This window comes from Nerophis lumbriciformis, linkage group LG02 (genome assembly GCF_033978685.3).
Source record: "Nerophis lumbriciformis linkage group LG02, RoL_Nlum_v2.1, whole genome shotgun sequence".
Classification (NCBI taxonomy): Eukaryota; Metazoa; Chordata; class Actinopteri; order Syngnathiformes; family Syngnathidae; genus Nerophis; species Nerophis lumbriciformis.
In genome coordinates this window covers 40,239,251-40,256,951 of record NC_084549.2, presented here as the reverse complement: position 1 = coordinate 40,256,951, position 17,701 = coordinate 40,239,251, and the positions used below count along the sequence as shown (strand labels likewise).

Below are 17,701 nucleotides of genomic sequence, written 5' to 3'. Positions count from 1 at the left end.
ACAAATAAATTACACTTTTGTGCATGATGTCACACGAGATATTTCAATAACTGTCAAATAAAAATGAGCTGCATAATAGGAAATCAAATCGTTATCTCCTTCTGTTGATGACTATTTTTTTTCATACGGTGTTAATGTGGAAATAGTTGCCTCTGCATTTTGTTGGTGTGGCACCGAACGGAGATGTTGACAACGGAGTTTCAAGCACTCTTCATTCTCTAGCAGGTGCCTTTTCAAATGATGCTACATATTAGCAGTAATGCTACTTTTTGTAGCAACGCTTTGCCGCACACTTGACAAATTACGGTTGTCTGTTCGACATATTTCCGCTGGAAGCCAAACCACCGCCAGACAATGAACCACCTGCTGTTTTTCTTGGGAATTAATTCTTCCTTCATTTGTTACCAGATTCGCACCTTCTTTCTCTCGTATTACCACTCGCACCACAGCTAGCGTTACCCATGTTGCTGCCTCTCTGCTCCGTGAGGGCGTATACGTATGGAAGAAGGTGCACTTGTTGTCTGTGAGAAGGAGAGACAACAAATAGTGGGAAGAGCCTGTAGTGTAATGTCCGCAGCTAAAAGCAACTGCGTGAGAACGTATACTCGAATATCACGATATAGTAATTTTCTATATCGCATAGAGACAAACCCGCGATATATCGAGTATATCAGTATATCACCCAGCCCTAGTTCCATCCATCCATTTTCTACCGCTTGTCCCTTTCGGGGTCGCAGGGGGTGCTGAAGCTTATCTCAGCTGCATTCGGGCGGAAGGCGGTGTACACCCTGGACAAGTCGCCACCTCATCGCAGGGCCAACACAGATAGACAGACAACATTCACACTCACACACTAGGGCCAATTTAGTGTTGCCAATCAACCTATCCCCAGGTGCATATCTTTGGAGGTGGGAGAACATGTAAACTCCACACAGAAAGACCCTGGGCCCGCGGATCGAACCCAGGACCTTCGTACTGTGAGACACATGCACTAACTCCTGTTCCACTGTGCTGCCATTGTGTCATAGTTCCATCCATCCGTCTTCTTCCGCTTATCCGAGGTCGGGTCGCGGGGGCAGCAGCCTAAGCAGGGAAGCCCAGACTTTCCTCTCCCCAGCCACTTCGTCCAGCTCTTCCCGGGGGATCCTGAGGCGTTCCCAGGCCAGCCGGTAGACATAGTATTCCCAACGTATTCTGGATCTTCCCCGTGGCCTCCTACTGGTCGGACGTGCCCTAAACACCTCCCTAGGGAGGCGTTCGGGTGGCATCCTGACCAGATGCCCGAACCACCTCATCTGGCTCCTCTCGATGTGGAAGAGCAGCGGCTTTACTTTGACCTCATCCCGGATGGCAGAGCTTCTCACCCTATCTCTAAGGGAGAGACCTGCCACCCGGCGGAGGACACTCATTTCGGCCGCTGGTACCCGTGATCTTGTCCTTTTGGTCATAACCCAAAGCTCATGACCATAGGTGAGGATTGGAACGTAGCTCGAACGGTAAATTGAGAGCTTTGCCTTCCGGCTCAGCTCCTTCTTCACCACAACAGATCGATACAGCGTCCGCATTACTGAAGACGCTGCACCGATCCGCTTGTCGATCTCACGATGCACTCCTCCCTCACTCGTGAACAAGACTCCGAGGTACTTGAACTCCTCCACTTGGAGCAGGGTCTCCTCCCCAACCCGGAGATGGCACTCCACTCTTTTCCGTGCAAGAACCATGGACTCGGACTTGGAGGTGCTGATTCTCATACCAGTTGCTTCACACTCAGATGCGAACCGATCCAGTGAGAGCTGAAGATCCTGGCCAGATGAAGCCATCATGACCACATCATCTGCAAAAAGCAGAGACCTAATACTGCAGCCACCAAACCGGATCACCTTAACGCGCCTAGAAATTCTGTCCATAAAAGTTATGAACAGAATCTGTGACAAAGGGCAGCCTTGGCGGAGTCCAACCCTCACTGGAAACGTGTCCGAATTACTGCCGGCAATGCGGACCAAGCTCTGACACTGATCGTATAGAGAGCGGACCGCCACAATCAGACAGTTCGTTACCCCATACTCTCTGAGCACTCCCCACAGGACTTCCTGAGGGACACGGTCAAATGCCTTCTCCAAGTCCACAAAGCACATGTAGACTGGTTGAGCAAACTCCCATGAACCCTCAAGGACCCTGCCGAGAGTATAGAGCTGGTCCACAGTTCCACGACCAGGACGAAAACCACACTGTTCCTTCTGAATCCAGGTTCGACTATTCGGTGTAGCCTCCTCTCCAGTACACCTGAATAGACCTTACCGGGAGTGTGATCCCACGATAGTTGGAACACACCCTCCGGTTCCCCTTCTTAAAGAGAGGAACCACCACCCCGGTCTGCCAATCCAGAGGTACCACCCCCGATGTCCACGCGATGTTGCAGAGTCTTGTCAACCAAGAGAGCACAACAGCATCCAGAGCCTTAAGGAACTCCGGGCAGATCTCATCCACCCCCAGGGCCTTGCCACCAAGGAGCTTTTTTAACTACAAACCCTGTTTCCATGTGAGTTGGGAAAGTGTGTTAGATTTAAATATAAACTGAATACAATGATTTGCAAATCATTTTCAACCCATATTCAGTTGAATATGCTACAAAGACAACATATTTGATATTCAAACTGATATACTTTTTTTTTTGTGCAAATAATCATTAACTTTAGAATTTGATGCCAGCAACACGTGACAAAGAAGTTGGGAAAGGTGGCAATAAATACTCATAAAGTTGAGGAATGCTCATCAAAACACTTATTTGGAACATCCCACAGGTGTGCAGGCTAATTGGGAAAAGGTGGGTGCCATGATTGGGTATAAAAACAGCTTCCCAAAAAATGCTCAGTCTTTCACAGGAAAGGATGGGGCGAGGTACACCCATTTGTGTACAACTGCGTGAGCAAATAGTCAAACAGTTTAAGAACAACGTTTCTCAAAGTGCAATTGCAAGAAATTTAGGGATTTCAACATCTACGGTCCATAATATCATAAAAAGGTTCAGAGAATCTGGAGAAATCACTCCACGTAAGCGGCATGGCCGGAAACCAACATTGAATGACCGTGACCTTCGATCCCTCAGACGGCACTGTATCAAAAAGCGACCTCAATCTCTAAAGGATATCACCACATGTGCTCAGGAACACTTCAGAAAACCACTGTCACTAAATGCAGTTGGTCGCTACATATGTAAGTGCAAGTTAAAGCTCTACTATGCAAAGCGAAAGCCATTTATCAACAACATCCAGAAACACCGGCGGATTCTCTGGGCCTGAGATCATCTAAGATGGACTCATGCAAAGTGGAAAAGTGTTCTGTAGTCTGACGAGTCCACATTTCAAATTGTTTTTGGAAATATTCGACATCGTGTCATCCGGACCAAAGGGGAAGCGAACCATCCAGACTGTTATCGACGCAAAGTTCAAAAGCATTATTCATTTTTATGAACAGTCAATTTTATTTGAATCAATGGAAAACACACATTTTCAGGAACTTCTAGGGTGGTCTATGCTGTATATACAAGTTGGCTTTGCGTATGATTTTGGTAATGTGTCATGTGTACAACACTGTTGGTGTGATCAAGTTCTGCATTGTTCTTCTGGCAACCAGCATGCATGTGCTGACTATGTTCACTTGCAGTGAAAGTGCAGGAAACAGTTCTTGCTGTCCGAGAAGCAGAGACTTCACACTTGTGGCATTGTGTGTTGGTGTACCCAGTAGGGCAATGCCTGCAGCGGCCTCTCGTTGTCTTCTTGGGTAAATGCCCAATCTGATCGTGGCGAACATCCAGTGGCAGGTGTCCACACGATTTCTTGTATGGGGTGCTGGTTGGAGCCGAGGATGGTCTCTTGCCAGTGACCGGACTGCTTGTGATTGGGCTGCCATTGCCTGAAGGTCGTCCTCTCTTTGGAGTGACTGTCCACCAGAATGAGAGCGGATGCCATCTGTGCTTGGAACCTTCGCAGGTTCAGCTCAGGTTTCTCCTTAAGAGCTTGGCAGTCGCACTTGTAGAGGAGCCAGGTGTTGACCTCAGCAAGTGTGATGGTGTACCAGAAGATGTACAGGTACCAGCGGCGGGATTTGATGCGGAACTTGTATTTTGCAGTGAACGAGTCCAGCAAATCAACACCTCCCATGTACTGATTGTAGTTACCGTATTTTCCGCACTATAAGCCGCACCTAAAAACCACAAATTTTCACAAAAGCTGACAGTGCGGCTTATAACCCGGTGCGCCTTATATATGGATTAATATAAATATTTATTTTCATAAAGTTTAGGTCTCGCAACTACGGTAAACAGCCGCCATCTTTTTTCCCCGTAGAAGAGGAAGCGCTTCTTCTTCTATGGTAAGCAACTGCCAAGGTAAGTACCCGCCCCCATAGAAGAGGAAGCGCTTCTTCTACGGTAAGCAACCACCCGCCCCCGTAGAAGAAGAAGCGCGCGGGTATTACGTTTCATTTCATTTGTGTGTTTACATCTGTAAAGACCACAAAATGGCTCTTACTAAGAGACAGGCGTACAACGCAGAATTTAAACTTAAGGCAATAAGTCACGCAGAAGAACACGGAAATAGAGCAGCAGCAAGAAAATATAACATAAATGAATCAATGGTGCGTAGGTGGAGGAAGCAACAATTTGACCTGCGCCAGGTAAAGAAGACAAAACAGAGTTTCCGAGGGAACAAAGCAAGATGGCAACTGTTGGAGGACAAACTGGAACAGTGGGTTGTTGAGCAGAGAGCAGCAAGCAGAAGTGTCAGTACCATCACTATTGGAATGAAGGCGACAGCGCTAGCAAGCGAACTTCACTTGGATGATTTTAAAGGTGGTGCTTCTTGGTGTTTCCGGTTCATGAAAAGACGCAATCTCTCCATCCGCACACGGACTACTATTTCACAGCATCTGCCAAAAGACTTTCAAGAAAAGCTGGCTACTTATCGCGCATATTGTAAAAACAAGATAGCTGAAAAAAAGATCCGGCCAGAGCACATTATCAACATGGACGAGGTTCCACTGACTTTTGATATTCCTGTGAACCGCACTGTGGATACAACGGGAGCACGTACGGTGAATATTCGCACCACAGGGAATGAGAAGTCGTCCTTCAATGTGGTTCTAGCTTGCCAGGCTAATGGCCAGAAACTTCCACCCATGGTGATATTCAAAAGGAAGACATTGCCAAAAGAAAACTTTCCAGCCGGCGTCATCATAAAAGCTAACTCGAAGGGATGGATGAAGAAAAGATGAGCGAGTGGTTGAGGGAAGTTTACGCAAAGAGGCCGGGTGGCTTTTTTCACACAGCTCCGTCCCTGTTGATCTACGACTCCATGCGCGCCCACATCACAGATGGTGTCAAAAAACAAGTGAAGCACACAAATACAACACTCGCCGTCATTCCGGGTGGATTAACCAAAGAACTCCAACCGCTGGATATTGGTGTCAACAGGGCATTCAAAGCACGACTGCGAACGGCGTGGGAACAATGGATGACCGAAGGCGAACACACCTTCACTAAGACAGGGAGACAGCGCCGGACGACATACGCCAACATCTGCCAGTGGATTGTAAATGCCTGGGCGGATATATCGGTCTCAACTGTGGTCCGAGCTTTCCGGAAGGCAGGATTCACGGAACTGCTGGACAACAACAGCGACACTGACTCTGATGACTTTGACGAGACGGAGCCGGCCATTTTGGATGCCGTATTCGCCCAACTTTTTAATTCAGACACCGAAGGAGAAGAATTCGAGGGATTTATGGATGAAGAATAACTTCAGAAAGTGAGCTTTAAATGTTTATTTTGTGTCTTGTGTGACATTAACGTTCGAGCAACGTTGAGTTATTGATGTTGCTATTGCTCTGCACTATTTTGAATGTTACTATTTTTGTGATTGCACATTTGCACATTACATTTTGGGAGTGAACAGAGTTGTTAGAACGCTGGTTTTTAATATATTATTAAAGTTTGACTGACCTATCTGACTGTTTTTTTGACATTCTCTTTAGCGCAGTGTAGGTGCGGCTTATAACACGGGGCGGCTTATAGGTGGACAAAGTTTTTAAATATGCCATTCATTGAAGGCGCGGCTTATAACCCGGGGCGGCTTATGGTGCGGAAAATACGGTACCCACAATGTACGGCCTTTCAACTTCAATGTAGGTCTTGTTGGCTTAGTCCTAGCGTTGAATCTTCTGCACAGGTTCCGTTCCAGCAAAGGATGACACAAGTGTGACGGCCCTGTTGTCAAACCATTTGACAGCAGAGATGTTGTGGTTCGCCTCCACTCTGTGGTCGAAGGTTCCTCTCCCTTTCTTTTTCAAGCTCGTCATCTTCAAGGTTGCAATTGGGGATGCGGACTTGCCTTGCTGTACCCACATAATGGATGCCAAGCCCAAGGAGCTTCTCGATCAGTGGGACTGATGTGAAGTAGTTGTCTGCATAGATCTTGTAGTTTGACAAGCCAAGTTCAGATTTGGCTTGGACTCCATTGTTGCTCCCTTGGTAGACAAAGTCACACATCATGCCAGAGATTCCAGTTCTCACCCATACCTTGAAGCCCCATGGGTGTGGTTTGCCCCGCATGTATTGTTTGATGATGCTGTATCTTCCTTTGAAAGCAATCATCATCTCATCCACTGAGTTGTGCTCTTCTGGGACCACCTTCAGGCATTTCTCTCTGAATGAATCAAGCCATGGTCTGATTTTCCAGAGTTTATCCTTCTTCTCTGTCTCAGACACTGTCAAGTTGTTGACTAGATGTAAGGATGTCAACAGAGCCTGGAATCTGTTGCGGGACATCACATCAGCAACAGGGGGGTACCGTGTATCTGTCTCCCAGTACATGCGACTTCCTGGCATCTGTACAAGGCCCATCTTCAAATACATGCCCATCATCTTCTCCATTTCCTTTGCACTGGTGTTTAGATGTGTCCCTTTTGTTTGATGGCTGTATTCATTCGTCTGTGATGCCAGAGACTGAATCATGTCTGTGGACACAAACTGACGGAAGTATTCCAGTGGTGTGCGTAGTGTGGTCACGTCTTCAGTCAGAGATGGACCAGAAAAGTCTGTATTGGGCCTGGTGAAATCTTTTTTCTGCCAGCGATATCTGTCACGGTGCTTGGCATGGGGCTTGGAAGATGTGGCCAGCTGGGGCTCAATGTCTTCATCGGCTGGGCAGTCAGTGGGTGGTTGGTTTTCTCTGTCCAGTACTCCACAGGTTTCTTCATCTGACTCTTCATCAGTGTCATCAATATTCACATCCACATCACTCTCTCCATTCTGGATGGTGTCGATGACATCCTGAACACTGTAGCGATGTCCTTGCCTTGACATTCTGAAAAACAAAAAAATACAAATTGATTAGCTATAGAATGGATGAATGATTCCACATTCTACTAAATTAGCATCCTCACAACCCAAACAATAGTGTCTGATTGACCATTGCATGGGGGTTGGCTGGATGGCAAACTGATACCCCATTAGTACCCTATTAGTACCCAAGTACCCTATTCACAAACCAAACCATAGTGTCTGGCTGACCTTATTATCATCCTAAAAGGAATTCATTCACCTGTACACAAAAGGAACCTGTTCTGGTGGTGAATTACCAATTTATATTCCCAACACCATCCTTGAACAAAAGAACCTCTTTTATAAAGTTGCAGAAGCCTTCTAATAAAAACTGTTCTTAACTTTTAGTTTGCAAAAGTAATGTACAAATGTGCACAAAGAGAAGGAAAACATGAACCTACCCATCTATATGCTTATCATAAATACCATTATCATCCTAGAACAACAAACTTTTGTTTGTTTTGCAGCAGCACTTAACAAATATGCATAGTTTAGTTTAGCCTTCTGCCTAACTAAATGTTTTTTTTTACTTTTAGTTTGCAATATTAAAGTGCAAATGTGCACAGACAGAAGGAATAAGTGTGTGTAAATTAAAATATATTGTAGATTCCTGACAAAACATATCTATTTAGACTACACAGTATCCTGGTAGGTAAACTAGTCACAAGGGAATATTTGCTATCACATTGACCCATGGTTGTACATATACAACCAATATAAAACATCATCTAAATCATATTTTTTGGAGGTATTTAACAATAATAACATAGGTACATGTTCTAGACATTATAAAGATCACAGTAAAAAATATTAGATGCATTCTACTTACATTGATTTGATCAATTTGGTCCAGTAAAGAAAAGGGTTGTCACTCTGCGAAGATTTTCAAGTTGTGTGAGATTCTATAGCCTGTGGGAGGTCCTTAAATACAAGTTTCGAATATAAAGTCATTGCTAGACTGAACAATAGAACCCAATGACTATGTTAATGTGGGGGGGGGGGGGCAAAATGAAAAAACTTTTAACCCTTTTTTAAATAAAATAAAAATGTTGTAAATATATCACTGTGGGTCTTAGAGGTACATACAGGTTTTGGAACAACATATGCTGCCATGTAAGCGCCGTCTTTTTCATGGATGCCCCTGCTTATTTCAGCAAGACAATGCCAAGCCACATTCAGCACGTGTTACAACAGCGTGGCTTCGTAAAAAAAGAGTGCGGGTACTTTCCTGGCCCGCCTACAGTCCAGACCTGCCTCCCATCGAAAATGTGTGGTGCATTATGACGCGTAAAATGCGACAGCGGAGACCCCGGACTGTTGAACGACTGAAGCTCTACATAAAACAAGAATGGGAAAGAATTCCACTTTCAAAGCTTCAACAGTTTATTGACTGTTGTTAAAAGAAAAGGTGATGTAACACAGTGGTGAACATGCCCTTTCCCAACTATTTTGGCACGTGTTGTAGCCATGAAATTCTAAGTTAATTATAATTCGCAAAAAAAAAATAAAGTTTATGAGTTTGAACATCAAATATCTTGTCTTTGTAGTGCATTCAATTGAATATGGGTTGAAAAGGATTTGCAAATCATTGTATTCCGTTTATTTTTACATCTAAAACAATTTCCCAACTCATATGGAAACGGGGTTTGTACCTCAGCAACCTCAGGCCCAGAAATAGGAGAGCCCACCACAGATTCCCGAGGCCCTGCTTCCTCATAGGAAGACATGTTGGTGGGATTGAGGAGGTCTTCGAAGTATTCCCTCCACCGATCCACAGTCGAGGTCAGCAGAACACCATCCTCACCATAGACGGTGTTGACAGTGCACTGCTTCCCCTTCCTGAGGCGGCGGGTGGTGGTCCAGAATCACTTCGAAGCCGTCCGGAAGTCGTTTTCCATAACTTCCCCGAACTCCTCCCTTGTCTTTGCCTCCGCGACCGCTGAAGCCGCACACCGCTTGGCCTGTCAGTACCTGCCTGCTGCCTCTGGAGTCCTATGAGCCAAAAGAAGACAATAGGACTCTTTTTTCAGCTTGATGGCATCCATCACCGCTGGTGTCCACCAACGGGTTCTAGGATTATAGCCACGACAGGCACCAACTACCTTGCGGCCACAGCTCCAATCAGCCACCAATAGAGGTGTGGAACATGGTCCACTCGGACTCAATGTCCAGCACCTCCCTCGTGACATGTTCAAAGTTCTTCCGGAGGTGGGAATTGAAACTGTCTCTGACAGGAGACTCTTCTAGATGAACCCAGCAGACCCTCACAATGCGTTTGGGCTTGCCAGGTCTGTCCGGCATCCTCCCCCACCATCGCAGCCAACTTACCACCAGGTGGTGATCGGTAGAAAGCTCCGCCCCTCTCTTCACCCGAGTGTCTTGTCCAAAATCTGCAAATCCGATGACACAACTATAATGTCAATCATGGAACTGCGGCCTAGGGTGTCCTGGAGCCAAGTGCACATATGGACACCCTTATGTTTGAACATGGTGTTTGTTATGGACAATCTGTGATGAGAACAAAAGTCCAATAACACACCAGTCGGGTTCAGATCCGGGCGGCCATTTTTCCAAATCACGCTTCTCCAGGTTTACTGCCGTTGTCAACATGAGCGTTGAAGTCCCCCATTAGGACAAGGGAATCAGCCGGGGGAGCACTTTCCAGTACTCTCTCGAGTGTATCCAAAAAGGGTAGGTACTCTGAACAGCCGTTTGGTGCGTAAGCACAAACAGTCAGGACCCGTCCCCCCCACCCGAAGGCGGAGGGAAGCTACCCTCTCGTCTACTGGGTTGAACTCCAACGTGCAGGCTTTGAGCTGGGAGTCAACAAGAATTGCCACTCCAGCCCGTCGCCTCTCACTGCGTGCAACGCCAGTGTGGAAGAGAGTCCAGCCCCTCTCGAGAGAACTGGTTCCAGAGCCTTTGCTATGCGTGAGTCCGACTACATCCAGCCGGAACTTCTCCACCTTGCGCACTAGCTCAGGCTCCTTCCCCACCAGCGAGGTGACATTCCACGTCCCAAGAGCTTATGTAGCGGAGGATCTGACCGCCAAGTGCCCTGCCTTCGGCTGCGGCCCAGCTCACACTGCACCCCTCCCATGAGTGGTGAGCCCATTGGACGAGGGACCCACGTTGCCTCTTCGGGGACAGGCCCGGCCACCAGGGGCTTGCCATCGTGCCCCAACTCCGGGCCTGGCTCCAGAAGGGGGCCCCGGTGACCCGCGTCTGGGCGAGAGAAATCTGAGTCTCGGTTTTTGTATTTCCATAGAAGTATTCGAGCTGTTCTTTGTCTGATCCCTCACCTAGGACCTGTTTGTCTTGGGAGACCCTACCAGGGGGCATAGAAGCCCCCGGACAACATAGTTCCTAGGATCATTGGGACACGTAAACTCCTTTACCACGATAAGGTGGCAGCTCAGTGATGAGTGTGTCATAGTTAACATAGTTAACGTAGCTAATTATTGTGAATGTCTGAAAATACATTTAATAGTGAATTAATTCTACCGTATATTTTGGACCATAATGTGCACTGCCGATTAGCGGGTCTATTCAGGTTTATTTTCATTCAAAAGGCACATTATAATGCGCATTAAAGGGGTCATGTTCTGATTTTTTTTTCTACATTTAAAGCACTTATTTGTGGTATACATAAAATGTAATGATGGTTCTTTGGTCAAAATGTTGTATGGATAATGTTTTACAGATCGTCTTGAAGTCCTTTTCTGACCTATTCAGTATGTGCCGTTTTATTTACGTGGCTTTATTTTGACAGCATCTTGCCCCTGTCATCGTTGTAGTTTTTAGCTCTTCCATAGCGAGGCTACTAACAGATATAAAGTAGCATACAGTTCTAACTTATATTACAATTGGCACCAGCGGAGGATGAATGCCCCACAACAAGAGGATAGAGAAAAAGAAGGTGCTTATTGATTACGGCATGGACTTCAACGGCTGACGCGTGCCAATTTTTCAAGACTTTTGCAGATCCCAAATACACAACAGCAGGTACCAACAGGTAAGAAAAGTTGGTTGTGTGTATTATTGCGGAACAAATCCATCAATGAATTTCTCTCGACAAAGTAGTCTGTCCATGCATCATTCTACAAGCTTGATTGGCCAAACAAGGAATTCCATGCGTTGCTGACCCAGTTTTTTTTTATTGAAAACGAGTGCAAAATAAGCCAGGATTTGGACAAATAAAGTTGTGAATGCCAGCACTTTGAGAAGCTGAGAACAAATATGGAAAGTGTCTTCAATAAAAGGTAAAAGTGAGACGTTAAATGTGAATTTAATAATGTATTTTTATTAATTTATTTTGTAATTTTATGTATTTTACATTGTTTTCTGCATGTAATTATTTTTTATATAATGTGTTTTGTTTTAATTTTTTGAGAGGTCTGGTTAATTGAATTTATTTCTTATGAGAAAAACTGCAACCATTTTTGTACGATTTGTTTTTTTTCTGACCCTTTGGAAAGGATTAATAACGAAAATTGAGGGACACCCCTGTCTTAAAAGGTATCATTTTAATTTAACTATTGTGATCTGGGCGGGACTATGCAGGTGTCGCGCCTTCAAATCCACATTGTAGTCAAATTTGAATGATATCACAATGTTTTTATAGATGTTTGGAATGATGATAGAAATCAATCGGTGCCAGCATTTAATGCTATAAATATGCATAACTACAATGGCACACTTATGAGCAAAGTAATAACACCTTCTGCGTATGGTGAGATTAAATGTTTCACTTCAATAGTCTTAGTGTACAGTATACTATGTTATTTTGTGTGTCGACACTTGTTAACATGCAATTTCATTTTTTTACCACAAGCCCATGATGTAATTTTAAATGAATGATCCTTATGCTCCTTTGTGATATGATGACAATTTAATACTGGATCTGCGACAAAGTCTTACTGTCAAACCCCTAAAAAAAATTAATATTTTGCTCTCAGCAAATGTGAGCAGTCTCTCATTGCAGGTGCATGACTAATAATAACAATAGTGTGGGTTAGCAGTGTTGTGAACACCAATAACATTTAACTAAGTTAGTTAGCCAAGGTCCTGACACAGTTTGAGAGTTGATTTAGGCAAATACTTCTAATTGGATTGGGTAATATCCCATCTTGAAATAAATGGCTGAGTTTACAAATGAGTATGCAGTGTTTCCCACGGGACAGGCATCTATCTGTGGTGGTGTGGTCGGGGGGTGGGGGGTGGCGGCGGCAGCGGCGATGACCAAGAAGAACGCGGAGTTGGAATATAATTACAACACTTTATGTACATATTTATATACAGATTTGAACAATTAGTTATTCACTGAAATATATTTATTAATTGTGGTTCTTACAAAAAATATATCTTATAAAATATAAAAGCTAAAATGTCTCTTAAAGCTCTGCCCCTTTAATTAGTGCATACATCATCTGTGTGAAGGAGTGAACATCCAACATTAGAATTTATTACTAACGAGCAGTACAGTGCCGTCTAACCTTAAGCGGTAGCAGCCTAACACATGCAGGGTTCAACGTTAAGGTTTTTTTCTACTTGCCCGACTTCTCAAATCTACTTGCCCCAATATTTTTACTTGTCCTGCCTAGGTTTTTTTCTGGCTGTGTAGTGCTCATGGCTTATATCTTACTAAAATCCTTCCCGTTGACTATTTACAACACTACACAGTATTTATTATTATTATTAATAATTACATTTAAATGGCATTGCATACATGTAAAATGAAATGCTATTTCACATTATTTGACCAGTAGCAGTTACACCCATCTGAACAGGTCAGCCACCTGTTTAAAGCCCGATCACAGTTGAAATCTTGAAATGAAGGGCCTTTAATGGCCAAAACATTAACCTGGACAATATTTTAACAGCTGGTTGGCTCAGATTTTATTATTTTCATTGCATTCACATGCTGCAGTGGACAGTGGACACTTTAGCTTCAGTATTAATGCAGTATCTGAAGCACCGTCTCCATGTGTGTTTATTGACAACAGGGTTATAACCTGGGCACGTTAGCTCGTCGGTATGGTAACAGGTGACTGTTACTACGTGCGTCTGCCCCGGCCCCCGAGTCAAACAGCGGCAGTGTTAATGAAGCAGCGTCAGGCTGCTCACCGTCAGTGAAACGCTCGGTGAAATCGCGGATTAACGTTAAATATATGACGAGTCGCGAACGATGCAGCTATAACCTATCTCACCTGGTAGAGCACCCGCTGCGGCGACCCAGTTCGATTCGCGTCAATCCCCTCTCTCACCCCTCTCCCCCGTCTCTCTCCAGCTGTCCTTTCAAAATAAATGCATTCAAATCCCGAAAATAAAAATTAAGAAAATCCGAGTCGGTGCTGCACACTGCACAGGTTCGGACCACTTTTGAACTTGTTTGCCAAGACGTCTTACCCTCGTATTTTGATCCGGTCGGTCCGTTCTTCTTTTACTTCGTCGTCGTCTTCTTCTTCTTCTTCTTCTGGCCTACCAGGTGAATTAAGTGCTATTGGCGGAGTTACAATGCATAGTAGGCTACCGCCACCTACTGCACCGGAATTGTATCCCATTGCTTTTGTGAGCGGTCGAGCGAGTCAAAAGCCGAAAATCTATTTGTGGCAGACGTAATTCTTTTGTGGCGGGCCGCCACAAATAAATGAATGTGTGGGAAACAGTGGTATGACACGGGACGCACTCATTACAGGACTTGTGATTGTTATTGTAGGTGTAAAAACACACAAATGCATCGCTAGGGTAGTTTTTAGTTGATTTCATTATTACCAGCTACAATCCTCCATATGTGTAAATGTCGAATTACATTTTGCTCACTTGCATGTGTAAACCCCAAAGCTTTTGCCCCTAATGATGTTCAGAACTCCTCAAAGAACCATACTAATTAGTTTCAGTAAAAGATAAATAATCAGAATAGTTTACATGGATAAATTGTTTTTATGTTGATTTATCACCACCCAGTAGGGGTGGCATTGTGGTGATATATGACTGTTGAAACAAATAACTGCTGTAATGGTGACTGTGGGGAGGCGGGGCCAGCGGACCGACGGCGCCGAGCGTCTCGAAGAGTCCCGCAAACAATTGCAGCTCCTGCAGGTGCTAGTGGGCCAGGCGAGGGTGGGGGCGAGTGGCCTCCCAAAGAAGTGGTGGAAGAAGAAGAAGATGAAGTGGTGGAAGAAGAAGATGAAGTGTTGGAACAAGACGGCGACGAGGAGGCGTGGCCGGCGGACCCGCGTCCAAATGGACTACAGGTGCGTGGGTCCGGCAGCTGGGCACAATTAAATAATCTCCTCTCTGTGTATAAGAGCGTGACAGCACCAAGAGACAGGGAGAGAGACGGAGAAAGGAAGCGGACGCAACGAGAGGCTGATGCGGAGCGAGAACGGAAGAGAAGGAGACGAACACGCGAACGACGGCGACGTGCTGCTGAAAAGCAGACGGAGGACGGGAGGAAAACCATTCGTGTGCTCACGTGAGGAAAAGGCAGCTGCTGAAAAGCACGCAAAATACTTTCTTATTGAAATAATAAAGAAATCTAAACCTTCTCCCGACAATGTCTTCCTTAGATGGTCCTGCGAACCCACCCGACAGTTTAGGACTGTCACAGTGACATAAAACACATTCTGTTGCAAGGATGACCGAAGAAACCATCTTGCATAATACATTATCCTCGTGGGAACTTCATGTAATATGTAATCAATGGTCGGCTGGAGAAAAAATCCCGTCTTGTACTTGGAGCGCCTGTTCACTTCAGGGCGGGGTTTTAGTGTCCGACAGCTATCTCACTGATTTCAGTGATCTGTGTGGGTATGTTTTAGTAAATTGGAAACTGATTAAGATGAGCAAGATGTAGGTTCCTCCAAATTTGCTCAGGATGTCCGTATTAAATACATTAATATCATAGATGGAAACAGAATATTGTGCATTTGTGCATCAACACTGCATCTTACAGTATTAAAACATGTGACACAAAAAGTGTCAGTTTCATTAGTGAATCTTTGTATCCGCTCATGTTTTCATGTATGAAACATAATTGAACATCCTGGTTTCCACTACTCCCTTTATCCTCCACACTAAGCTGAGACATTGAGGGTCCGTGGCTGTGCGGAGAAAGGTAATTACCCGCTTGGTGAGAGTGAGTTATTACCATAATTAAAGGCAGCTTTTTTTTAACCCATCAGTAGGTAGCCTAATTCAACGACCAGGTATCATTTAACTATTTTTAGCATCACTGCTGCTACTTATGCCTTTTTATGTTACAGAATATCTGTTTTCAATCAATAGAACATAGCTGCACTATAGGACTGGACAATTGTTAGAATTTTTAACTCTCTCATTTTGGCTTCTCATGATCATACAAATATTATAATCAGAAAAAGTGGTTAATGGGCTGCACAACGTACAAGCAAATTCCTGAGCTTATAAAAGTTAAATGGATGAGTGAGCGTATGAGTGAAAAAAAGACCACATCTACTAGAAGTTTGGAATCTCAACATGGTTGCTACATTTTATTTGACAGAGAGCGAATATGCCTCCTTAATAATCACGTAACTCAACAAAAAAAGTGAAGGCATATAATTTCCACGTTAAAGTAACCGCAGACAGAATCACATAATTTGCCAATAAAACGGAATCCGCTGTTAAATAGAAGAATATCACAGACAATTTACATAAATGTGAGGGTAATACTGTCATTGTGAGGAGAAGGAACATTAGTTTGGGGAGATAATGTGTCCAGGCCTGCTAATTCAACCGCAAAACACGCAACTTCTGCGTCCTGAACTAAACAATATCAAGACCGGCATTTGAAACACGGACTAAACTACAAAGCTAAAGCTAACAAGAACAATCCATACACCCACAAAACATCTCCTCATCTTGTGTGGTTGTGAACGACATCAACGATGTAAGATCAATGTACAAATAGGCCAGCAGTCGTAATTTGAAAGGATCTCTTTTATTTTTTCTTCCAAACAGCCTCAAGTCATCTTCACACTTCAAACTCGGAACAGCACACTTCCCCCCTTCACAATAACACCACTGTGCGCAACATCCGGTCTGACAGCGCTAACAAAATAAAGGTTTCAAGAAAGTACCTTGTATTCAATGTAGTCAAATACTGGTCAAAATTGCACCAATGAATGTGAGGATTTTTGTTCGCATTTAATAAACGTATATTTGTGACACAAAGCACCCACTCTTTGATGGTAAAGTATAAGTGTAAAAGCTAAAAAATGGAATTCAATACATGTTTTGCAGAAAAAACACATTTTATTGTTTTCTCTTGTAGCTATTGTTATTGTGAGAATACTGTAAAGTAGTGGTTCTCAAACTTCTTACATAGAATAGACAAACAGCTCTGATTATTTTTTATATTACTTAAAAGAAAATTGTTTTTGTTTAATATAATTCTACCCAAACATTTAATAAAGTCAAGTACTAATAAGGCAGCAAAATAAGTCTCCACAAGAGAAGTATCCAACCCTTCTCTTTTCTAAAGTAAATCTCTACAGCAGATATGGGCAAACAAACCTCGTTTCCATATGAGTTGGGACATTTGTATGTATATATCCCACAGTTTATCGGATTGGAACCGTTCCAGTATCAAAACGTTTAGCTCGGTCGAGATACCTTTGCTTCCATTTTTTAATCTTCTTAAATAACCCAAATTACCAGGAATTCTAGGTTTTCCGGGACAAGTTTTCCATTGGAAATTAATGGGCTAAATTTCAAACTTGCACAATTTCCACAAATTTTCATCGGATTCGCACCGCTCCACCATCCACACATTCCATTCACCCTAGACATTGATTTCCCGGTTTCAAAAATTACCGGTTTTCCATGAATTACCAGGAATCTTTCCCCATTGAAAATAAAAAGGCAACATACAAACCTATCCATATCCCACATTTCTCATTCGATTCAATCCGTTCCACCATCCACACACTCCACTCATTCCGGTTCTGAAAATTTTCGGATTACTCGTAATTACCAGGAATTTTTGATGAATGAATGGGCAATATACAAACATCTAAATATCCCACATTTCTCAACGTATTGCAACTGTTTCAAAGTCAAAATGCTCTTTGCACGTGTTAGTCAACTGTTAGCATGCTTTTAATGTATTGCTGTTACTGTTAATTGTTTACTTGTTGTTGTTTATTCCTTACTAATTCATATCTTGTTCTTTTAAATTATATTTAAAGTTACATTTTGGTGGTATAGTAAATCTTTATTTCAGTATCAATCAAAATAATTGTGAATGATTACTTTTGCCATATTCATCCAACCCTACTGCACTACAGGAGAAGAAGTTGT

At 43.7% G+C, this 17,701-nt stretch overlaps 1 protein-coding gene across 2 annotated transcripts in view; it reads left to right on the top strand.

The window, feature by feature from the left end:
• Window positions 1-17,701, top strand: part of valopa (vertebrate ancient long opsin a) — a 72,047-nt gene that overhangs the window by 8,884 nt on the left and 45,462 nt on the right. The window lies entirely within an intron of this gene.